Below are 25,382 nucleotides of genomic sequence, written 5' to 3'. Positions count from 1 at the left end.
ACTTTTTCATCTTTTCAAACTGCAATTCACCCCACTGAATACCTCCTCAACCTCCCCCACCCCAAGCCCTTGGCAATCACTGTTCTTCTGTCTCTCTATGAATTGACTAGGAACCTCACAAAAAGGAAATTGTACAGTATTTGTCCTTTTGAAGGTAGTTTATTTCATTTAGCTTTATGTCTTCAAGGTTCATCCATGTTGTACAACGGGTCAGACTATCCTTACATTTTAAGGCCAAGTAATACTTCATTGTATGTATATGCCACATTTGTTTATCCATTCATCTGTCTGTGAATATCTGGGTTGTTTCTACATTCATGTGATCTTGACTAAGTTCCTAAAGTAGTACCTGCATGGAGTTCCTTTATACAAGTTGATATATCTTTTAGGTTTGTTTCAATTATGCTTGAGTTGATAATAGAAAATGGTGAATCATCTCACTAATCAAGATGTGAAACTGAACTCATCAAACTTCAGAGGAAAAGTGTCCTTTTAAATTCCATTTTCAAGTGGATGTGGAAAGCAGCAGTTCTGTACTTGATGGGGCTTGGGCCCAGGAGCTAACTAGTGATTCCTGGCAGGAGAAAATCCTTTTTGAGATTTGGAAAGAGATTGTGGCTAGCTTGGCAGTTATAAAATTCAGCATCAGGGCCTGCTGTGCTTTTCTAGATCTGTGTAAGGCCTCAAGCATTTGGGTAGAGGGAAGGAAAAGTCAGTAGGTTGGTTGGTGATCTAGGTCCAGTCACCATGGAGAATTTCGGTGTTTCCCATGAGCATGCTGCTTTGGACGCTGCTGTTGGTTCTGTTTTGGATTGAAGAAGCAGATTAGAGGAGGACTTTGGTGGAGTGGTGTGACGTGGAAAACAGCAGATTCCAGAGCTCAGCCCAGCTTCCCACACTATCCTTTTCTCCTTCCCAGAAGACTTTGGTTCAGAGAAAACAGAATAGTTTTGACTGAGTTATTAGGTTGGAATAATTTCAAGCCTAGTTTAATGAGTTTTTTTTTTCCTTTTTGTCAGCCTCACAGGGAACCAGCTTTATCATTTGAGTTACTGGTTCTTAAATTGTGCACCATGGTGGCTTGGGGCGGGCACCACAGTAAACTCACAGAGGAGCTGTGAGATATGTCAGATGTTTAAGGGAAACACAACTATACCTGACATCTGTGGATGCCCAAGAACTGCTAAGTCAAGGTGTTTATAGTTTGAGCGTTAGATGTGCTACATTCCTTCCAATGTTATCATATCTTTGCAAAGCTGGGTTTTTGGTGGTTGATGTGATAAAAATGAAGTACTTGATGAAAATGAGTGTGGAGGAGGAAAGTAGGGTAGCAATGTCTAATCTGATGCCAAAGTTTAAGAAGTCATGCAGTACCTAGTATATGTACACAGTTCATTAATAAGTAGTTGTGATCACTTATGAAATAAAAAACTTTTTTTTCAATTTATGTGTATTATTCTTTCAAATGGCCACTAAATTGTCCAGACATAAATACTTCGTAAGTTGTTTTAACTTCATCTCTTGACAAATGGAACTATTAGGTATTTCTTTCATCCCAAGGGTGCCATGAAAAATTACTGAGACACTAAGGGCACCGTATACCAGAGAGTTTGGGAATCTTTGTTTTAATCTATCAGAAAATTCCCAGAGTTGTTTATTTACCTTTAAATACATCAGATATGGGACTGAGATGAGATTAAAAGAGAAGTAAATACTTTGCTTTGAGATTTTCTAAAGTAAATAGCTTTATTTTTCTAATTATAAAATTAGCATGTATTGGTTATAAAAATCCAGAAAGGTACCAGATAGAAAATAGAAACTTCCATATTCCACCCTCTATCCACCCCAGAGATGAAAGCTGCTAACATTTGGGTGATACTATTCCAGACTTTTATTTTTCTTGTGTGTATTTAAGAAGAGATATACAAAAATTGGGTCATAAATATTCTTTTGCTTATTCCTATTTAAAATTCACGATATTGCAGCTATCTTTCCATGTCAACATGAGCATATATGATTCCATATATAATGCATATATATTTATTTTAAGCAGATTTACAAATACACTTTCAAGGAAGAAAAGCTTCTCAATTCTGAAATCTATTACCAACTGTGGGATGATTCCACTATTAGAGTAGCTCAAGTATGCCCCCTTGTGGCTTAATGCAACACTTAAGATTTTTCTTCAAATACTTTTGTGTAAGGCCTGTATTCTTACATGGAAGATGCAAAGGTAAATAAGATTTTTTTTAAAGGAGCTCACAGTCTATAAGAGGAGATAAAGTGTATAGTTAAGTAACTGTGAAGCAACATAGTGTGGTCAGACATATCATAAGAGAGCTACAGTTGAAAATCCCATAGGAGGAAGAGGGGGTCCACCTGTGAAGAGTAAGGACACTGTGGCACACTCACAATGACAGAGGCAATGACAGCGATTAACAATATTTACTGAGTGTTTGTGACCCAGGAACCACTCGTTGCAGTTTTTATAGAAAAGATGGAATTTCTCTCCTTTAGGCCTTTAAATAGGCCTAGGATTTGACTGTGAGGGGTTATGAGGAGCTGAAATTAAGGAAGGGCTAGTTCTCTAGGTGGGGGAACTGTAAGAGCTAAAGCAGGGGTGTCTGTGCACAGAGGAGTGGGCCTTGCAGACTGCTTGGAGTGGAGAGGGGACCAGCGTTAGAAAGAAGACAGTGCTTGAATCCCAGGCCAAGGAATCTGACCTTAATTTGTTGACCAGTGATTCAAGTATTTGATCAGGGGAGTAATTTTATCAGAGCTGGAGTTTTGGACGATTAACTTTTCAGCAGTATGAAGAATGGGAGACTCAAGGTGGAGGGGCCAGTTAAGAGGTTACTGCAGTGGTCCAGGCAAGATACAGTTCTGCTATGAAAGTGGTAGAGCAGAAAATGGAGTGGAGGGAATGAATTTGAGCTTCTTTAGGAAGCCATCAGTGACAGACTTTTTCTTGAGTTTCACATTTATATTATTGATGTAAAGCTACAGTAACATTTGGTGAACTTTGGAGGTCTTCATACCCAGTGGACTTAGTCTACATGAACTAAATACATTGATTCACCAGTGTTCATGTGCTGATTTCCTCTTCTTGTTCTAAGAAACTGGGAACACCAGCTAGTACACATTTTTTTAGGGACACTGGCTAGAACACATTATTCAGCCTCTGATCTGGTAATTTTGGCACAGCCAGCCCTCTGGTAGGACACAATATTCCTAGCCATTTTCTAAGTTTGCAATGGTTGCATGGTATTTGGAGAAGAGAATTACAATATTCAGGGAATTTGCTGACCCTGAGCAAACAGTATTTGAATTAGACCTGAGGAGCTGATTCTAAGCATGGAAGATAACTGGAATTGCATGTCAGGGGGGCTGCAGCATGCTGTTTTGTGACCATTTAAAAAGATGAGAGCTAATTGAGATAACTGGAGTTTTAGTTTATCTTCCAAAATAATCAATTTTAAAATTTATAAATCTTGTATATTTATTTATATATTTAAAATTTATAAATGCTTATAAAAGAAATCCTACCTTTAATGTTATAAACACCTAGAACAATGATTCTCAAAGCAGAGTCACCAATTCATTGGTGAGTCATCAGGATTTCCTTGATGGGCTCAAGCCTATCTCATAAATGTGTAGGGTGTTATTTTATAACAAAAAGGTACATAAGCTCACATTTATCTCTAATAAAGCTAATAATAAATGATTCAGATATCTTCCTCCCAGTTCCTGGTTATCCCTGCCTTTCTCATCATGCCTATGTGGGCATGTCCCAGCATAGTTTAAGGGTTGCTGTATGTGGAGAGAAGTGATTATATTGATCATTCTTTGTGCATTTCTCCAGTAACTAGTGAACTTCCCTGTACTTCATGGGTCCTCTTAAATATTGTTCCTTGAGGAACTGTGTGGAGTTATGTCGCATTTTGAAGATAAGTAAGGTGAATGGGGAAAGTTGTGTCAGAGTTTCTAGGGCATCTAGGACCTAGAATTCAAAAAGATTCACAAAACTTTTTTCTGTAAATGTTAGAGGATATGCTTTTGCTCATGGGTGAAGAGGTGTGACCGAATATAACATATTATAGTGCAGTGCTTAAGTTTGTGGATCACTAATTAACATGCTGGACTATTTCAAACTTTGCTGGAATCGCAATTCAAAACTGATTTGTCATAGGTGTACAACAGTATCATATTTTAAATCCTATCAGACTATAGCTATGTACTTTATCACTTTTTAACCATTTAAATTACGTTCCTGTTAATAGGATCTATGTTTTATGCCTTACTCAACAGGCAGATTGGCAGATTGCATGGTTCATGTCTAGTTAAGTTTTTATGGCTAATTGGGCACATATGTACTAAACTACCCCCTCTATTTAGAATTGAAGAACTTTAGTAAAAATGAACACATTTTTATTATAGGCAGCTTCGTTTCATCTGCTTAAGTAGTTTTTTAAACATGAACCATTTTCAGTACTTTTCTTAATGTGACTGTATTTTTAAAATGCAGATTTCTTTCACTAGTTTAATGGAAACTCACAGAAATCATAGCCTTTTAATTAAAGCCAGTATGTCTCAGTGCCAGAAATTCTGAAGGATTCCAATGAACCAAAAAAGAACATATTTCTGCACTGGAAGTATGCATATGGGACCTTTCAGAAGCCTGACAGAAATGCCTCATAGAAGGATTTGAAACAGGAAAAAGATTAATAAAAAGAATGTCAGAGTAGTTTTCAGAATAGCTTAAATAATGTGTGTAGTGAAATAATTTTCTACACCAAAGATGGTTTGATTGAAAAATTATGACTCTTGCATGCTCTTAATACTATAAAGTCTAAATCTAATTTCAATCTATTTGAGCTAATAATCAAGGCAGCCCGTGACAGCTGTATTTTTCAAACCTAAAGTTTGTACAAGTGACTGTATTTTCAGAACTAGTACAAGTGATCTGAGAAGCAAAATTAGGAAGATAAGGGGACAATATTTAAAATGGAAAGGATCCTGTAAAATCTGAAAGTATAGTCATTATAATGGCAGCTCAATGAAATCACAGGATACATTTGGTTACAGTTTGGTCAAACAGAGAGCCTGGGACCAGAAGTCAGAAGAACTTAAATTTTAATCCCTGTCCTGTACTTAACCAGTTGTGTGGCTAGACAAGTCACTTAACCTTGCTGTGTTTCTGTTTTCTCAGTTGTAAGATAATAATATTATCTGCTGAAACCATCTTACAGTTATGGTGAGGATCCTAATGAACTATCGTATATAAAAGCTTCTTGAAAAATAATGCTAAAGTGTTACACAAATGGAATGACTTCTGTGGTTGTGAACGACCATGGCCAGATGGAAAACATGCTTTATTTGCCATTGCCTCTCACTTAGAGTGCCTAGCACCTGCCGGTGTAAGGAAACGCTGTGTAGACAGTGCCGAATGAACAAGGACGTGCCTGAGTGAATGAATAGTTCTCTTTGCTCTAGTTTTGTTTTCTCCCTCAGAGACTTGGAAAAAAATAATCCCTAAATGTGTGGTTTGGGATTCTTTAGAGTTTTATGCAGGTGCACCGTGCTGATACCCATCCAAGTCTGAGCCACATGTATAAACACAAATATAGTCTGGTAGACATCCTAGTATTACACGTGTCCACATGTTTGGTGGGATTTTTTTCCTATGGTATTGGATCTGGCAACTAGAGCTCTAGTTGCAAATGCAACATTTTAAGGAAAGCCAATGACAGCTGTGGTCCCCTCCCTTTCCTTTCTCTGTCCCCTCCCTCCCCACCCTCTAATATGGGGCAGCCTGCTTGGTTCTCCTACCTCCAGTCATTAACCCAGCCTCCTCCCTCATCCTGAGGGCCTTTTATGAAGGTTGTGGGGTAAGGGGGAGAGGGGGAGTCTCCTTGGCTGCAGCCTTTTGGAGGAACAGTGTTCGTGATTTTCTCCCCTTTCCATGAGGAAGGAACAGAGGCTAGGGGATGATTCCTTTAAATAATTAAATGAGGGGAGAAATTCCTTGCTTCCAAGAAAGAAAAATTGGCGTTAGGTTTCCCAATTGGACATCTGCTTGGGCAGCAGGCTAGTATAACTGTCTACTGGCAGACTGGAGCAGAAGAGAGGACTGGCTGAGGACGGCAGGATGCCCAGAGGGGCCAGCCAGGGGCAGTCCGAACGTGCGCTGGTTAGTGTGGCAGCAAGGATGCTCGAGTTTATTGTGGTCAGGTATATACTCTGGTGCGAGGCTGTAGCGTTTTGACTCTCTTGCTAGTTTTCCTGCCTAAAAAGGTGGCCCGTTGGGTGTGGAAGCATTCTGAAGAGTAGCGCTTCCAGCTCCAGCCTGCCCTGCAAGGGAGAGTGATGAGATCTATATTGAGTCATGCTGACATTTTAAACTGAACTTACTAGCAGTAAGTGACAGTGACCCAGAGGTGATGGAACTTGGTTGAGACCCACTATTCCATTAGAGAAGGCAGATTTGACAGCACATGGTAGAAAACAATGATTACAAGTTCAAGAGAGAGAAATTCAAAGCAGAACCCAAACTGTTTGATGCTTGTATAGCACTGAGTGGAGATTCTTCTGTAAAGTCACCGCATTAACTAGAAACTGTTCTCAAGTGGTTTGACTCCAGTTACTTGATCACAGAATCCAGAATCTGAGCAGAAAAGACCTTGACAATAATTCCTTCTAGGCTAGTAGATTTCACATGATGCCCCAGGAAGTCTGAGGCCCGGGTAGCACCTCACAAACGTAGCTCAGGACCCCCTGGGGAAGGGTAAAGGTAGATTTAGGTATGTGTGGGGTATATGGAGGAGGTAGAGATACTGAGAAGGTGGGACTTCTGGTCTCTTTCCCCTTTTTAGCTAGAAAAAGTTTGTTTTATCTGCTTTTTATATAGGCTTCATTGTAAGATTACTTTTGTCTAAAGGGTTCCCCATTTAGAAAAATTAAAAGGCTTTCTTACAATCCATCCCCCTTATTTCTGAGATGAATAAACTCACATTGAGGCTGAGGAAGTGACAAGCCACAGGCCACAGAGTCTCGAGTGGCAAGTGAAGAAACAGGTCATTTAGTTCATCATGCTGTCTCAAACTGAAGAGTAGAGTTAGCCTCATGAATTCAAGGTGCATTTATTAAGCAGCTACTAGATAAAGTTATGCAGTAGTTTTTTTCTTCTTCTTCTTTTTCCTAAAAGATTAATGCAGTTATTGCATCCATTTGGTGTCTTTACTGCCGGAAAAATAACAGCCAGTGGGGGCTTTCTTGGGTTACCTCAGTAAGAGATCTCTGCAAGTCAAACACTATTAACTTTAATGAAGTAACTTTGATGGTGGGGAAGAGACAGCTGACACCACATTTCCCTAACAATAAACTACCCTGACAGATGAAAACAAACAGGCTCAAGATAACATATAGCATTTCGCAGAACAGGGTCAATAATGAGTGCAGATGGATGTGAGCCTAGCTTTCCTCTAAAGCCGTGTCCCTCCATCTGTTGTGAAAACTTCTAAAAGGCAGGGCAGGATCTAATCCAGCTTTTAGAGAAACCACTGCCTGTATTATTATAAGGATGGTCTCAGGAGGAAATTTTAAATAAACCTAGTACTGTGCTGGGCTCTTTCTGAAGACCCTCTTTGCTCTGTTTTAGCCACTGGATCTGAGCACTGATGGTTTGTTTATCCAATTCTAGCAACCTAGGTAATATACTCCACTACCTCCTGTACATGGGGCGACCTAACCTGCTGATGCCCTCCCTGTGGTGTGCGCTTCACAGCCTTCTTAAAAGAACTTGTGACCAGTAATCATTGCATGTGGAGCTGACAGGACTTACTCCCTTTTGGCAAATCCCAGTGGAATACTTGGCCTAAAACAACAACAAAACCCAATGAGTGTCAGACCAGATCTGATGCTAATACCTGGTGGAGCACCAGAGTGATGTGTACACGGAGCTCTGACGTGATTAGCCATTAGTCATTAAACCCGGATTTCAGTTAGACAATGACAAGTGACACACACTAGTTTTGGAAAAACTTTCAGTCCCCTCACCAGGCTGTGTCACTTAACACCCTATATATTGTCATTTCATTGAGGGCTGCTTTTATATGTGCAGTGGAGGAGGGATTATTACAATTGTACTTCTGAATTTTTAAGCATTTTCTACCTGTATTTTCTCATTCGATCTTCATGACCCCTCTTGAAGTAGATTTTGGATAATCCCACTGGTTTGCCCAGGGTTGAACAGGTAGTAAATGTCAGAGCCAGCATTGGATGGATTTCAAGGCCTATTCTACTCTGATGGAAAGTTCTGAGAGTTTTCTCCTTGTGGTGGGGGAATAGTTGTGGCTAGAAAGCAGAAGAGTCTGCCCTGAATTATGTATTGAAATCTTCTGATAATTCCAGAGCCTAGGGCACCCTAAACGCCATGCCTTTCTTCAGGAGAGCTTTCCTCTACTACGATAACTAACAAGTTGCCCAAGTACCTGCTTTCATAATGTAATAATTAGCATATAACAAGTGCCCCTTATGTTAGGCACTTATGCAAACACATAATTTTATCTTTACTGTTTACACCAGTGCTAGAAGTGCTGTTACTACCCTCCTGTTATAGATGAGGAAACAGAGACATTCAGTGACTCGCCCAAGGTCAGGCCGTGTCTAAGCCGTGCTTGTCCTGCTGCCTCGCAGCATGCTTGGGTTTGGATGTGAACGTGTGGTTGGAGGTGAGCAATCGGATGGAGAGGGGCCTCGAACTGACCAAACTACACATTAATAATAAAAACAATAATAACCATAGTTTGCATGTGTGCTAGCCCCTAGGCTAATGTACACACATTACCCTCATTCACTTTGACAGTAGACCCTACCAGTAGAGACTTCTATCACCCATCGCCTCCCCTTACTTCTTCATCCCTTGGTTTTTAGCTTTAGATATAGAAACCCCTCCCCTCTTTTGTGATTTGGCCATGAAAAGAAATTATATGCTAAAAGCATAAAACTTTGCCCTGGACATTCCCCACCACTTCTGCAATCTAGAGATGACCTAAAACTGGGAGAGAAGCAGACTCCACTGATGACAGAATGGAGATTCAGAATGATCTTAACCGCCTGAAACCTGCACTGAAACATCCAAGAAGAACAATATATAATTCTGTATTAATGACAAACATTCATTTGGAAGTGATGGTAGCACTTGTGAAAAAGGTCTGGGAGTTTTAAGTAAGTGTCCACAGCTTAAGATAAGCTGGCTATGTATGGTACATGGCCACTGAAGTGGCAGATGCAGTCTTAGGAATAGTTTAGAATTGTGGATTGTTCTGGGAGCCCTAAGGGAACTAAAATAAAATTCTGTGTTATTTTACAGATGAAGAAACTAGGTATCCTTTTGTGAGGCAGTAGGATGAGTTTGTAATCATCTCAAGGTGATAGGCAGAGATGACTTCCTGAAGCCGAGGTCACCCTCTTTTGCCTCCCAGTCTTTGGTGGAAAAGCAGGCCATCCCACAAAGTGGCTGATTCTCCTCCCTGGAGGTCTGCAGTTTGAGACTGACTGGACAGTAACCAGCACTTAGGGCTTTCCCAGGATTACCTTAGTTCCCCATCCCAGGCATTTAGGACTTGGTGAGGTAGCTAACCCAGTTCTCACTTTTGAACAGGTTAGGAAACTGAGGCTTAGAGCAGTTGAACAGAGGCTGCCTGTGTGAAAATTTTAATTATATCTGGCCTGGAACTTTAACTCAAAGTTTGAAAGAAAGAGAAGATGCCAATCGCCCCTTCCCACATCCTTAGCTGATATCAGATTTCTCTCTGATAGAATGGCTGGGAGGACACGGGTTAGCGAGGACCTTTGCTGCAGACTGGGTGATGACTGATTAGCTCTAGCCTCTGTGCTCAGGTCATCAGGCAGGGGACAGGAACAGTGAAAGTTCTCAGGATCCCAGAACGTACCCTTGTCTTCTGGCAGGAGAATGCCTACAAAAGGCCAGGGCAGCTTGGTTTTGTGGGAGCCTACGTCCCAGCCCAGGACTGATTCGGAATTGCCCACTTAGATTTTCCCAGGTCCCGTTTTCTATGCATCACAGAGGCCCTTAGGATGCTGCTTCCACCTTTGACTACGGCTGCTGACAGCCCAACAGAGGACACTGAGAGTTGAGGGCAGAAAATCAGGGATTTATTAGGTACAGAGTTGTTTTTCCTTGTTTCCTGGCTTTCTCACCCAATATTTTTAGATGCAGGTGAAATCACAGTAAAATGAGCACAGGAGCTCGGTCCAGGGGGGAAGGACTGCAGTGAAGAGTAGGCCCGGGCCTGTGATTGGAGTGTTTGGTCGGGGAAGTCCCTGCCCTGCCCCATTTGGTGAAGAGCCTGTGGAGGATGCGGGGATGGATTAGGTGTCTCTGAGCCTCAGCTTGGTCTTGATCCCTTTCAGCATGGAGCGCCCCCTTCTGGGCTGTCATCAGGTGGTAATTGAGCTCCACTCTGCCATAGCCCTGGTTTCCTTCTACCGCTACAGGAGAGATAGAGGGCCCCGCAGAGGTCTTGGCTGTTTTGCTTCATGTGGACTTTGGCACAGGCTTTCCAGAAGATTGGTCACAACCATTCTTGTGATTAGTTCTGGTAGTAGGCAGGAAGATGGGCTGGTTTAGCAATTATTAATTTCAGAACATCACAAAGCTCTGCCCTCTGGTGGTTCTTTGGGAAGCATTCACATTTCTGGGGGAAAAAAAAGACATTTAATACTAACCATATTAAGCGGAATGAGCAGGCAGCTAAGTTCGTGGAACTCCACTGTTGAACACCCTTCCCTGCTTCCGTTCTCTCTTCCTGGCCATTGATAAGTTTGGGAACTGTCCAAACTCTCTTAATACAAAATAAAGCAACTATCCCTAAAAACAAAACTCAGTTTGGACTCCCTGTTCTTGTGCAGGACAATGCCTCTAGAGCCCTTTAACTTGTAACTGTTGCTTATTTACATTACTGACTGATAAAACAGTTGATTCTTGGGTTGAATCAATCTCCTCTCTGTTTTCCTTATGAAACATCCCTCTGGCATTTTTCACTGTATAACAAGTACTCCTATTTTTTCATATGGTGAGAAGAAAACTCCTTTAGTAACATACCCACCTTAATATTTGATATTTTCCATTTCTTCAAAGTGAGAACAGATCTTAATTTATATGGCCAGCTGAACTGTGTGCTCCCTTCCTAAAGTTTTTAACTTTACCCTTAAGTTGACTCTTGCCTACTCAGTGACCTCGAACCCTAATTTTTCCATTTACTTCCTGTACTGCATTTGAAGTGCCTATAAATCACATCTTAGGTCAACCCTTTCCTTAACATGAATAATATTTGTATTCTCGCTGTGCAACACAATTTTACAACAATGACAATTAATTTTTTTTGGCAGTCTAAACTTTCTTTCTTTTTCTTTTCCTTTCCTTTTCCAGCCCTATTAAATTTCAAGCCTCTCTCTTACTTAGCTATTGTGGTGATACCACTTTAATGCACAGCCTTTTTGCCTATCAAGGCATATCTGAAAAATGTGACATGTGAGGTTTTTGGGAGGCTGACCCAGTTTGATGTGGGCTCAAAGCAAGATTGGGCCCAGTCAGGCTGTGACATGGAGGCAAACCGGAGGAAGGATGGTGAGACAGGCTGTGGTGAACAGATTGTCACTTGGCACTTGGGTTTGTCACTACCGGGCTTACTGCTCCTCACCATTCCACACAGGACCCTCCTTTAATTAAAGTAACATACTTTAATGATCTTGTAATCACTGGTTTGTTTCCAGAAGCTATCAGGTTGCCTGTGGAAAAGTCAGTGGTGCAGAAACAAGATCACTGACTTCATCTCCCAAGCCATGGAGGAGGGAAATTCAGTATTTGACACAGGGAGGGTAAAAGCAGGTAAAATTTTCATTTCAATCATATCTTCTCAGAGCTTCGCTTTTTATGATAAACTCTGGCCAGTTCCCTTCTTACCACTCATCCTCCATGTGAAAAATCATTCCACTTTAGTTTGTGCCCATTTTTGTTGAGTCCTTTTGAGTTCTGTGTGTGTGTGTGTGTGTGTGTGTGTGTGTGTGTGTGTGTGTGTGTTGAATTTTCTCTCTTGGAGTGCTTAGGATTCTAATTCGTTGTCCCCTTACATGATGTGAGATTCACTGAGCACCTGCCCAGGCAGTCCACAGTATTTATAAATCTATGGGAACTCAGAACTTCAGAGAATCATCTCATAAAATCATGAGTGTGGCCCAATTTGCCCTACAGGCAGATATTAGCAGAATGTTAATAGGTAGGGCCCTGCAGTCAGATGACTTCCCTGTGTGACTGTGGGCATGTCACTTAGCCTTTCTATGCCTTATTTTTTTTAATCTGCAAAATGAGAATAAGAACAAGATAGGGTGAAGATTAAATCAGGTGATGCATATAGAGCTCTGAGCACATAGTGCTTAATATTAGTTATTATAATTAGGAGAATGGAAGATCCATTGTAGGGGGTCAGCTTGTACAGTATGAACTTTGACTGTGGGGTCAGCAGTGCCTAAATTTGGATTCCTATTAGCTCAGTGACCCTGGGAACCTCATATAACTACCTGAACCATTGTGTTCTCATCCATTAATTGATGGCCATATTCCTCCACCCCAGCATTGTTATGAGGCTTCTATTAGATACAGGGTGTACCATGCTTGGTACATAGAATTTAACCAATGATAGCTGATTTCTTGTTCCCAGGGGCTCCTAAGGTGATGTGCATTGTCTCCAATAGGCATTTCAACCCTAGTTTTACCGAATATGAGTCAGAGATAAAGAAAAGGGGATCCCTTAGGATGACAGCCTCCTGTAATTGTAAGTGAAAAATAACCACTTAATACTTCCATTTAGACATCTTCAGAAGTCCATGAACTTTCAGCTCCACAATTTAAAACACTAACTTAACTGAAATAAATCTTGCTGCTTTATTAAAATTAAATGAGTGCATATGTTGTTGCAAAACAATGGACTGAAAGTTTTCCTGATCATTCCGCTATAGGACAAAACTCCCTGATTGGGAAGTGGTACATGGTGCCACACAAATTCTTTAGTGGATCCAGTGCTTTGGGTGGTAACAGTCTGGTTGGAAGGTGCCATCACTGTACCTTCTGTGTGCCACGGTCTCCCGGCTCATAGTAGCTGGGACTTTTTGAGTGCCCCAAAGGCCCTTTTTCTTTTGTAAATAAAGAATTCAGCTTCTAATCAGTGTTTTCTGGGGATTTCAGAGGTGAGAGAAGGGGTTCAGTGGCATGGGAACAACATGAAAGTGTCTTTTCGCTCTGCTCAGACGTGAGGCCTGTCTTCTCCAGGGGCAGGTCTATGAGAAACAGCGACACCACTCTTGGTGTGAGCAGTCTGTTTTCCGCTTACATACACAGACTTGATTTATAATCCCAGTCCAGACAGCATCTGAGTCTAATTACCTGGGTATATGAAAGTTCAGGAGATCTCAGCTAAGTTAGCAATTCAGGGATGCGCTTTACCAGAAGCAGATGGAAAAAATAAAACACTTTAGTTTATGACTATTTTTCTATTCAGGGGAAGGAAAAAGAACAAAAAGAGTTGCCAAATTGATCCTTGTCAAGCACTAATTAAATATTACTCATGATTAATTCTGATGTTGATGCATTCAGTGTTTTAGCAGTGTCATAAATATCTTAAAGGATAAAAAAACTTACTTTGTATAGCTATAATAAATCATACATACCACAGTCCCCACGTGGCCTTCTGAGCTAATCGCTTGTTATTTTTTAAAAAGGTACACTTGTTGGTGACTCCCATGGAATGTTATTAGAGATGTGTAGAAATAACTTCTTAATTATGCCTGGCTGTTGCCATTTCATTCAATTAAGAACAAATACTTATAAAATTACAAAGAATGGTTACCATTGTTCTGAGGTAGATACTGACATGTTTACAGATGAAACAATGTGATTTTTAGTATCTGCTTAAGGGAAGTCCAGGTTGTTTGGAACCTGGGTGAGTGGTTGTGGTCATAGATGAAACAAGAGTAGCTAGGAAGTGATCATTCTTGAAGCAAAGTGATGGGTCCATCGGAGTTCATTATAATATCCTCTATTTTTGTATAGTTTTGGAATTTTCTCTAATAAAAATCTGAATGATATTTCATTGGGATGGACCTGAAGTTTATTCCTCAAGAAAAGTTACGGTAATTAGTTTTCATTATAAATGTATATCCTTTATGTTACAAATCAGGCCTGAAAATGCTCTAAGTCCAGTTTGAAGCTGATAGATTAATGAAGATGATGATAATGAAAATACCAGTAGTAGCTTCTACTTAACTGAAACATCAGCAGTAGGCCAGGCACTATTCTTAGGATAACTATGCAGGTTAAGTATTTTTATTTTTACTTTCTGGTGAGTAAACTGAGACATACGGAGGTTAAATTGTCAGAGGTTGCATGCTTGATGAGGTATGCAAGGTTGCAAAGTGAATCCTTATTCTTTCTCTCTTTAATTTATAGAGATTATACTGAGTGAGTTGGGATGGAACCATGAACTCAAGGAATTTGAGCAGGAAGGGATCTTACAGCTGCTTTAGTGAGAGAAGAAAAGCAGTGATATGTTCACTGCCTGTTCCCTTGCCCATGGTGGGGGACATGGCTGATGGATGGTGGCACTTCCCCATGCTGGCTTAGAATTCCGCTCAACATAGTGCCCTGACAGCTCATTGGCTTAGAGTTGATACTCATATAGAAACTATTTGTCATCTCTCATCCCTCTCACCACCTCACCAGGTGAAACAATCGAGGTCCAGAGACACGCAGGACTTGCTCACCATCTCACAGCGAATTGGTGGCAAAGCACTCATTTCTTCTGACATTGGTCCAGGGTTTCTTCCACTTCAGTTAGCTAAGGCTTCTTCTGGGTCAGATTCCCTATGATTGTGCATGTGTTAATACATGGAAACTGCTTAGAAAAGTGCCTGGAACATGTTAAGTACTGGGTCAATATTGGCCATTAGTTATAAGAAGGGAAACATAAAGTGTACCAATCTAAGATGGAAGAGCTGTGGATAAAACCAGGTCAGTTCGCAAACGCATCTGCATCTGCTGGTTCCCTAAAATGTTATGAGAGCCCTGGGCTGAAGTTGGTGAATAGCTGCAGCCTCAGGCCCCAGGGCCCCAGGCCCCAGGACACAGGCTTCTCAGCCTTTGGTCCCCAGTCACTGCTCCTCAGGAATGTGCGTGGAAGGCACAGTTCTGAGGGCTCTGACCAGTCTAGCCTGATGATACAAAGCAGCCATCCTTAGTTAGCATTGCCTTTGTGTGGGGCCGGCATCACCCCCAGCCTCACCTTGCCCAGGCCTGGCAGGCCCAGAAACTTGCTGAGTTCCTGCTGTGCTATGGCATCCAGATTTGGGCGTCTCTCATAATCTCAGGTCTCCCCCTCCTCCTCTGAAGACCTTTGAATCCCTGGATGACTCTGACCAACATTGTTTCCACCACTCACAGCAGACTTGCCATGTGCACAGGCAGTGTGCTGTTCCCGCAGCCTCTGTTCTTCCGTGGTTTTGTAGGTTGGTTCTGCCTTCTCCAGGGGATCCAGGATTATGAGTGGAATCTGTTTTTTTTTTTAATTTGTGCTTTAAACAGCTAATAGAAGCCCATGTAATTTGTGTGACAAGTGACAGGTTTTGTGAAAATAACTTACCCTTATCCCGTTACACATTTGCATCCATTATGCTGGGTAAAGCTGCATGTCACTGGCAGACCATTAAGTTGTAGTCACCAGTGTTTTCATAGGTGAAAGGGTGATTATTTTTGCTGTTTGTCCAATAATTTATTAATAGTCAGTGAAGAACATTAGAGTAAAGGATTATTTCAAACAAAGTGACAGATCAAATGTGTGGAAGGCATAGTGATCTAGAGGTTGATAAGAAAAGCTATTAGTGTAAATAAAGATAAGCTGTAGTTTGGGATCTGCATGTGCTACTTCTGATTGGCATCTCAGATAAAATAGGGGCATATAGAAGACTGGTGAGGACCTATGGAGAATACCAGTAAATACTGTTTTGGATAGAATCAATTGTGCTCTAGAGTAAAAGCATGGTTCTTTATATGCATGCCAGTAGTAGTATGCAGAATGATTTTAAGTGGTACATGAGCATTTTTTATTTTAGTAGTTATATATTCATCTTAAATGTGCTAGGAAAACAGTATAGTAATAACATACCAAGTCTGTGATTTCTTGGATTATTTATTATTTTGCTTATGCTGAGGTTAAACTAGGTATTCATGTTTTAAAGAGTGAGTTAAAGAAAAGTGAGTTAAAGAAAAGAAGTAAATAATAGTAAAGGTGGTGTTCAATAGGACAAAAATTGGGATAATAATATTCAAATTAATGGTGTTTAAGGAACATTACACAAAAGACTAGTTTCCGTGGAACCTTAGGATTAGCCTTTGTTCACTCGGGATGACCCCATGTCTTGACATAGTATGTCTTTTGATGAAACCATCTGGAGCTCTTAAAACATTCCACTTTTGCTTTACATTTTCAGCACAATATTGTTCTTTAACTTGTGAAGCAAAAAAAGCATGGAATGTGATTCAAAGCAGGTATTGGGAGGAATTTACTGGATTTTTCTTCTGAGTGTGAGATGAAAAGATTAAAGTCTTGAGTGTGTGAACAACTTAAAGATAAATTGAGGTTTTGTCTGAACTCTGCCACCAACTTCCTGTTTGATCTTTGTGATGACCTCAACTTTCCCTGGGCCTCAGTTTCCACATTTATAAAATGAGGGGTTGAGATGATATCCAAGTTACCTTCCAGTACAGACTTTTTGATTTATTCAGAATTCTGGAATGCCACCCTTGGTGGTATGATGTTCTGGGAAATTTAATGTATTTCTTAGCCTTCTAAGAGGGTTACCAACATCATAAACCTAGTCTCTTAAAATGGACTAAATGACTTCCTTAAAGAGGACAGCCTCATTTTGAATGTAAATTAGGATGTGCTCCTTAAAGCAAAGCTGAGTCCCATTTCTTCTCTATCATACCTAGGATCTTTCTGGTAGTTGGTGTCCCTGACCCAATTCAGGGAGAGAGAGAGTCATTTCCCAAGTGAGGAGATCATCCCAAGATGATTTCCCAAGTGAGGAGAACTCTAAAGCTGATTATTATAAAAAGAGAGGAAGTTGGTTAGAGGAATGGGAAAGACAGTTCGATCAGAGAGAATAGCTTGAACCAAGCCCTGGAGCTAAAAAGAACCTGGTTTATTTAGATTACTGCAGTTATTCACTGATAGCAGCAAATTGTCATTGTGTTACCTAACAAAAGAGCAGTGATCAAGACAGAGTTGTTGGGTCAGGCTGCAGTGCATGGTGACAGAGGTGGTGGGGAGACGCGAGAGACTGGTGAGTGGAGCTGGCTTGAGATGGGGCCTAGGAGGCCTTGCTGAGGAGTGAAGAGTTTGGACTTCTAGCAAGTCACTGTGAGATCAGGAAAACTGTGGGAAAGATGGAGGCTTTGTGATATACTTGCCCTCCTCCAACAGCTCACTCCCTGCTGGGGCCTTTCCCAGGAGGGGATCTTTCTGAATCAGGTGGCTAGGAGGCCCTCTTGAGCGTCTAATGACAAATGCCCTGTCCCTTTAGCTGGTTCAGGGATAGGGGTAATGAGTGTGTCTAACATGTGTGTCATTGTGACCTCAGATGCTGATTCACAGATCACTTTTTTTGGTGAAAACTGACTCTTCCCTTTGGGCTTCTTGCTTGGACAAGGAAGCATACATCTCAAAAGATATTTCTGTGGATTAAAAAACATGGGCATGTTTTCACTTTGCAAAAGTTCTTCAGTTTGTAAGCCAATTTGCACAACCCTCTAAGTATCATTCTAGAGACTGCTTGTTCTTTCTGATGATTTTATACACAGGCCCGTACCTCCCTAACAAGCAAATCTTGGTAAGCCACTGCCAATTTGATGAAAGTGCAACATTGGAGTGCACGAGACAGAGCTGAGCCAGGCAGCCAGAGGCAGACACAGGCTTTCTAGAGAGAGTTGTAACTACGTCATCGAGAGAGGATAAAGAGGACCTGGGAACAGCCTTTTGCAATGATTCACATAGCTGTTGAAATCTGTAGTAAAATGGAACATTCCCCTCACCTCCCCACTCTTCCAAAGCCCCCAAAAGATTAAAAGAGTTCCACCACCACAATTCATTTTAAGCTTTGCATTTGATGTCCATCCATTTGAGAAGTTAAAAAACAAACTCCTGCTTGTTTGGTAGACTAGTTGGACTGCCTAAGTTCAAAATATAGTTCTGCTGATTATTAGCTGTGGGGTCCTATGCAAATGGCCAAACATTTCTGTACTTACTTTCTTCCTCTGTGGAAATGGAAAATAATATACCTTCCTTATAGGATTTTGGAGGAGTAAACTTGAAGAATTTGGCAATGCTCTCGCGAAGTGTTCAGTGAATAGTAGCTGCTGTTATCTGACCTTGGTTTTTTGAGGTTTTTTTTGTAACTATCACCTTTCTCCCAACCCTAAACATTGTAACAACAGTAACAACTTAGATATAACAACATGCATGTAGAGTTTAGCAAAGTTTATAAAGTTTATATGCTTTTTACAAATATAAGCTAAACTGAACTGGAAAGTAAGGAAAGCAACTAACTGTTCCTTACCTTTTACAGGGGAATAAATGAGAATTTGACTAAATTCTCAGAGTGACTAAAGAGAAGAATCAGTACACAGACTTCAATCTTTTGATTAGAATCTTCTGCTTCTGTTGTACCAGTAACAATCTTACAACAATGTCTTTGCACTGCCATGTCTACTCAATTCCTGTAAGTGAACTGGCCTTATGAATAAAGATACCACCAGCCAGCTGGTCTGCTGGGCACATCTGGTTTGCTGGTTTCAGGGTCAGGCAGTGAGTGATTGGGGAGGAATTGGCAGAGTTTTAGCAGTGGTTGTTGCTGATCATGCCTGTGATAAACCTTGAAACCCAACATTCCATTTGAATTCAGGTAAAAGCTCCTTGCTGTTGTGTGGCTGCCTCAGAAAAGGGTTGTGAACAATTTGGCATCAGGTTGGACAGTGAGTGTGACTGAATCTTTGCAGGGGCAGTAATGATATAGTGATGCCTCCTAACCACCTCCTGAATAATTCATAGCATAAGGCTTGGTTCTGGGAGTATTAATATCATCTCTCTCAGAAGGCTTCTACAAAATTCTTAAGTTTGTGGCTAATTTGCACAGACCCTCTAAGTATCATTCTAGAGAGAAGCTGCTTGTCTTTCTGATAATTTTTCAGACACAAGCAGCCCATACCTTCCTAACAAGCAGATCTGGATAAGCCATTGACATTGAATGACTTTCTCATTCAAGTCCATATCTTTCTGTCTCATTTTCTGTTGGTTCATGGAACTGGGTTACATGTACATTGTAGATTCTGGTCTTGTGCCCTACACGTTCCTTCTTGTTAGAATCCCTCTCATGTACTCTTACTGTCGAACCTGATGCCACACTGTCCACAACCCCTTTCTGAGGCAGCCACACAATAGCGAGGAACTTTTACCTGAATTCGAATGGAATATTAGGTTTCAAGGTTTGTCACAGGCATGATCAGAAACAGCCACTGCTAAAAGCCTAAAAGCCCATAGTTAGATTTACAGCTTAAATGCCATTCCTTCATATCTACAGAGCCTAACTCTACTGCAGCTGAAGACCCCAGTGTAAGCTATTGCAAAATCTCCTAGGTTGTAGCAGAGCTAGGACTGGACCATGAACATACAGACCTGGTTGGCTCACTGCGTAAGCAAGATACTTCATCTTTGTGGCTGACATTTCTTCTTATCTAGGCTGAGAGATCTGAAGTAATATCCATACTAAAATGAGCTTATTTTTTAAAAGCTCCTTCAGATTTTAAATTCTGTGATGTTTAAGCATTAGTTTAGGAATAATTTAGAATTGATTGGAACACCTGACTCAAACAAAATTGGTAAGTGGTGGCGACACAAGTATTTTATTCTTTTAAAAATTTGTTTTGTAGTATACCAGGGATTATAAAAACATTATCAAGCGGTTGCTATGTATTCTCTTTGCATGAAAGCTTGAGGCCTTTTTTTTTAATTAAAAAATGTATTTATTCTTATTTCCTACAAAAAAATATTTTAAGAGGGATTCTTGTCCAGTCCAGAAGTTCATATGTCTGGTTTATGATCAAAAAACATGGAGAGAACATTAAAAAGGCTCAGGATTCCTAGGTATCTCCCAGACTTAAAGAATCAGAATGTCTGGGTTATGGAGCCTGACAGGCAGGCAGCGTACTACAAAACAAGCAGAGAGTCAAACTCCCTGGGTGTTTCTGATGAACAGCCAGGTTTGGGAAATCACTGCTAAGTCAACATGAGTTGTATGATCTGGGGGGTTTTTGATACCTGGATCTACCTTTCTCCTTCCAGTAGTTTTCTAGTGCCTGAGGTGAGCCATGGGGAATAATCTGAATTATCAATTCATTAGTTCTAAAATGCATGGATGTGTGTAAGAGAGGAAGCCCAGGCCTGTGCCAAGGATATGGGGATGATTTTCTTGTCTGAACAAGTTGGTCATTTGACTGCATATTGTACCCTTGTGCTTGGTGCCCTCCAGTCTCTGATGGCCTCGCCCTCTCCAGGACCTTCCAACCTCACACATGCGGCCCCTGGCCCAAAGTGGCTCCTTCCTCATACAAATCAGCAATCCCCTCCTACTCAGATTGCTCTTTTTCATTTTTTAGGGTAATAACTTTATTATGGTATAATTGATATACCATACAATTCACCCATTTAAAGTGTATTAAGTGGTTATTAGGATATTCACAAATAAATGCAACCATCTCCAGTCAATTTTTAAACATTTTTATTACTTCACAGAGGAACCCTGTACCCCCACATCCCCATTCCCTAGGACTAGGCAAGCACTGACCTACATTCTGTCACTGTAGACTTGCCTATCTAGTCACCTCATATAAACGGAATCATATAATAAGCGTTTTTTGTGACTGCCTCTCACTTAGTGTAATGTTGCCAAGGTTCATCTATGTAGTAGCGTGTGTCAGTACCTCATTGTTTTCTGTGGAAAAATGTCTGTTTGGGTCCTCCACCCATTGTTTAATTGGGTTAGTTGTGTTTTTTTTTTTAGTGTTGAGGCATATGAGTTCTTATATATTTTGGATGTTAACCCCTTCTCAGATGAATTGTTTATGAATATATTCTCCCATATTGTAGGGTGACTTTTGGTTCTGCTGACTGTGTCCTTTGCTGTAGAGCAGCTTTTTAGATTTGAGGTAGTCCTACTTGTTCATTTTTTATTTTGTTTTCCTTGCCCTAGGAGATATGTCCAGGAAAAATTTGGTCATGCTTATGTTCAAGAGATTTTTGCTTATGTTCTCTTCTAAGGGTTTTATGAATATGTTCTAAGAGTTTTATGGTTTCAGGTCTTACATTTAGGTCTTTAATCCTTTCAAGTTTACTTTTGTATATGGAGTTAGATAGTAATCTAGTTTCATTCTATTGCGTGTAGCTGTCCAGTTTTCCCAACACCAGTTATTGAAGAGACTGTCTTTTCCCCATTGTATATTCATGGCTTCTTTATTGTATATTAATTGACCATATACGTGTGGGTTTATATCTAGACTCTCTATTCTGTTTCATTGATCTATGGTTCTGTTCTTGTGCCAGTACCATACTGTTTTGATTACTGTACCTTTGTAGTATAGTTTTTAGTCAGGGAGTATAATACCCCCAGCTTTATTCTTCTTTCTCAGGTTTGCTTTGGCTATTTGGGGTCTTTTGTGGTTCCATATAAATTTTAGGATTATTTGCTCTAGTTCATTGAAGAATGCTGTTGGTATTTTGATAGGGATTGCATTGAATCTATAAATTGCTTTGGCCAGGATGGCCATTTTGACAATATTAATTCTATCTATGAGCAAGGGGTATATTTCCATTTATTTGTGTCTTTAATTTTATGAGTATCTTACAGTTTTCAGAGTATAGGTCTTTCACCTTCTTGGTTAGGTTTATTCCTAGATATCTTATTCTTTTTAATGCAACTGTAAATGGAATTGTTTTCCTGATTTCTCTTTCTGCTAGTTTGTTGTTAGCATATAGGAATGCAACAGATTTCTGTTTGTTAATTTTGTATCCTGCAACTTTGCTGAATCCAGTTTCTAATAGTTTTTAATAGAGTCTTTAGGGTTTTCTATATATAATATATAATGTCATCTGTAAATAGTGACAGTTTAACTTCTTCCTTACCAATTTGGATGCCTTTTATCTCTTTATCTTGCCAGACTGCCATGGCTAGGGCCTCCAGTACTATGTTGAATAAAAGTGGTGAGAGTGGATATCCCTGTTTTGTTCCTGGTCTTAAAGGAACAGCTTACAGCTTTTCACCATTGAGTATGATATCAGCTGTGCACTTATTGTACATGGCCTTTATTATGTTGAGGTATGTACACTATATACTCATTTTGTGGAGAGTTTTTATCTTGATTGGCTGTTGAATTTTGTCAAATGTTTTTTCAGCATATTGAGATGGTTAATATGGTATGTTGCATTGATTGATTTATGACGATTATACCATCCTTGCGTCCCTGGAATAAATCCCACTTGGTTGTGATGGATGATCCTTTTGATGTGTTTTTTAATTTGTTTTGCTAATATATTGTTGAAGATTTTTGCATTTGTGTTCATCAGGGATATTGGTGTATAATTTTCTTTTTTTATAGTGTCTTTGTCTGGCTCTGGTATTAGAGTAATGTTGGCAGAGGCATACATTAAAAATAAAACATAGATCGCATCAGACTCATTGGATGAAGAAAAGCATAATTCATGCATATCTTTTGCATTGATTTTAAAAAGGAAGACTTTTTCTAACACAACAACTCAAATTGTCAAGAGTTCATTGTAAATCCACAGTTAACATCTTAGAACATCTTTTCCCATAGCAACAGCAGCATTCAAATGGCAGCCAGATTCTGAGGCTAGCAGGAGTCTTTTAGCTCCAGTAATAATAACCAACCATTATGGAGCACTTACTATGTGCCAAGCCTTTTACATGGATTATCCCATTAATCTTCACAGCTACCTTACATGGTGTGATTTACTACTGCCATCCCAGTATCCTGGATGAGAAAGCCAAGGTTACATACATTGGCACCTTCAGTCTGGGTATGGAGTCTGGAGTGCTAGAGTTCTAGAAAATGGTACTTGTCTAAAACTATGATTAAACAAAACAGGAAATCAATATGATTGAAGAGGAAAGGTTTGCTTATCTGGACTGCCTATGCTACTCCTCAACCCCATGGTCCCTCCGTCTGTTTTCTGTTGGATGTCACACTCACACATTGGGCTACCTCAGGTGAGGCCTCCTTCTGTCCTGCTGCCCCTATTACTTGGGAAGGAGGTTTAGAATTAAGTGAGGTAAACCTGTCCTGCAGGGGCCCTCACTATATCCATAGCCTTTTGGCTAATTTAAACACTTTGCTTGTGAATGCACCTGAGGAGAGGGAAGCTAGGATTGTTTCAGCTCCTTTTTCTTGATCACCCTCCTCTGGCATCCCTTCCACCCCCATCCCCAGGTGCAAGGTTATGAAAGGAATGAAGAGCTGTGAGACAAAGGCACGGCAGTGCAATGGGAGCCCTATGAGATGGGGTGTTAGCTCTGACATGGGAGCCCTTGGGAAGGCATTGGAGGGCTGTGAGCAGTCCAGGGCAGGGGGTACAGGGAGACATGGCCTGCCAGCCCACTACGAGCCAGGGTCTGTGCTGGCCTCATTATGGAGGTTCTCTCATAACAAGGGCTGTTGGCATGAAAAGCTAATAAAGTTCTATTTTATTCTGACCACCACTCAGTGAAGTAGGTATTAGCTACCTTAAATCCTTTTAGAACAAGGCTAGGTGTGAGCAGTTAAGGCTGTTATACCTATTTAACGGACCAGTTTGCAGGCTCAGAGAGATGAAGTAACTTGTTCAGTATAACACAGTACCCAAATGACAGAGCCAGTTGTGCTGTGATTACAAAGACTGTGTAAGTATATATTTAGTTATTTTCTGGAGCATAGGATTCTAGGTCCTGTGCCCTCTATGGGGTGGGGTTGGATTGAGCAGTATGCTGGCTAAGTAGAAAGAAGGCCAGGATTTCAGCCAGGGTGTTTGGAGCATTGACCCCAGGGGCAAGTGAATGCTGTGCTTGATGACTTCATGTTCCACCTTTTGCCAAAAAATAACTGGAGTGAGTTAAGTGTTTTAAGCAGCATTTCTAAAGCTTTTGTGAAGCCTTTAGTTAGAGACTTGGGTTTAGAGTGAGACCTGGGTTGCAATTCCGACCTCAGACTGCTTATATAAATCCATTTGCCTTCATTTGTGAGGAGGGGATAATACTGCCCATTTGGTAGGGTTTTTGGGAGGATAATGCTTTTTACAAGGTCTTATGCTCAAGAAATGTTAGCTACTACTGTTACTACCACCCATGCCCTTTCCTCCTCCCCCCACTTTGTTTTACACCCTCAGGAGGGACTCTTTGCCACCCTCTACTATACCCCTCCATTGAGACTCCCTGGATTCAACTGTTTTATGGAAACTTATTCAGGAAGTTCACTGATTCTGTCTTTGTTTGGAATCTGCTTGTTGGATGGGGACCCTCAGGCTCTGGGAGACTCATTTGCTGCACTGGGTCTCCCAAGGCTATGTGTAGCTTCCCCGTTGACACCTGTGTGGGGTCAGAGCTGTTCTATCAATTCTTTATTAAGACCAGTTATTTTTTATTTATGATGCTTATGGGTTCATTAAAAATGACACTTCCTGTTGGGAATACCATCAAGGCTTTTAGCCAGTTTTTATCAGGTTGTTAGAGTAGATATGAATATTTTATGAATATTTTAATAGAGAGAAAGAGCAAAGCCTTCCACAAACTTCATTTGTTCTAGAATCTAAGTGACAGGCTTACCAGGGGTGCCAAGTAATTCAGTATAATCAGCCTAGATAGTGGAATAAGGAACACAATTAAGTGGACCAGGGAGCTTTTCCAGAGGGGCCACAGGGGAATTTTCCACTTCTGAGCAGCTGTAAATCACTCTATCCCTGGATCATTGGAGTCCAGGTAAGATCCAGCATAGCCACAGGCAGCTTCTAGGCCCATTTAAGTTCCCAGGAAACCAGGGTGGATGTTTTTGCAGATTCTGCTATAACATTGAGAGAATTCTTTTTACAAGATGCTGATACTATTAAATTATGTACAAAATTGAGGATAAGCCAGATCACTGCTGTCCATCAAAAACGTACTTGGGGCCTCAGTCTTGAGTGCAGTCTTAAACACAGCGGCAAGTTTCTTTG

The 25,382-nt window shown here is 40.6% G+C and overlaps 1 protein-coding gene across 3 annotated transcripts in view; it reads left to right on the top strand.

Annotated features, from left to right (window-relative positions):
* LOC108401639 (uncharacterized) overlaps positions 1-25,382 on the top strand; it is a 171,734-nt gene that overhangs the window by 6,906 nt on the left and 139,446 nt on the right. The window contains exon 2 of one of the 3 annotated variants that reach the window (XM_073216364.1): positions 18,697-18,849. The exons of the other annotated variants lie outside the window; for them this stretch is intronic. The gene's annotated coding sequence lies outside the window, so the exon portion shown is untranslated. The remainder of the gene's footprint in view (positions 1-18,696; positions 18,850-25,382) is intronic. 3 annotated transcript variants of the gene reach the window in all.

The sequence above is a fragment of the Manis javanica genome, chromosome 11, assembly GCF_040802235.1.
Source record: "Manis javanica isolate MJ-LG chromosome 11, MJ_LKY, whole genome shotgun sequence".
In the NCBI taxonomy this organism is placed as follows: domain Eukaryota; kingdom Metazoa; phylum Chordata; class Mammalia; order Pholidota; family Manidae; genus Manis; species Manis javanica.
Note: the sequence above shows the minus strand (reverse complement) of the source record. Positions and strands in the feature narration are given on the sequence as shown.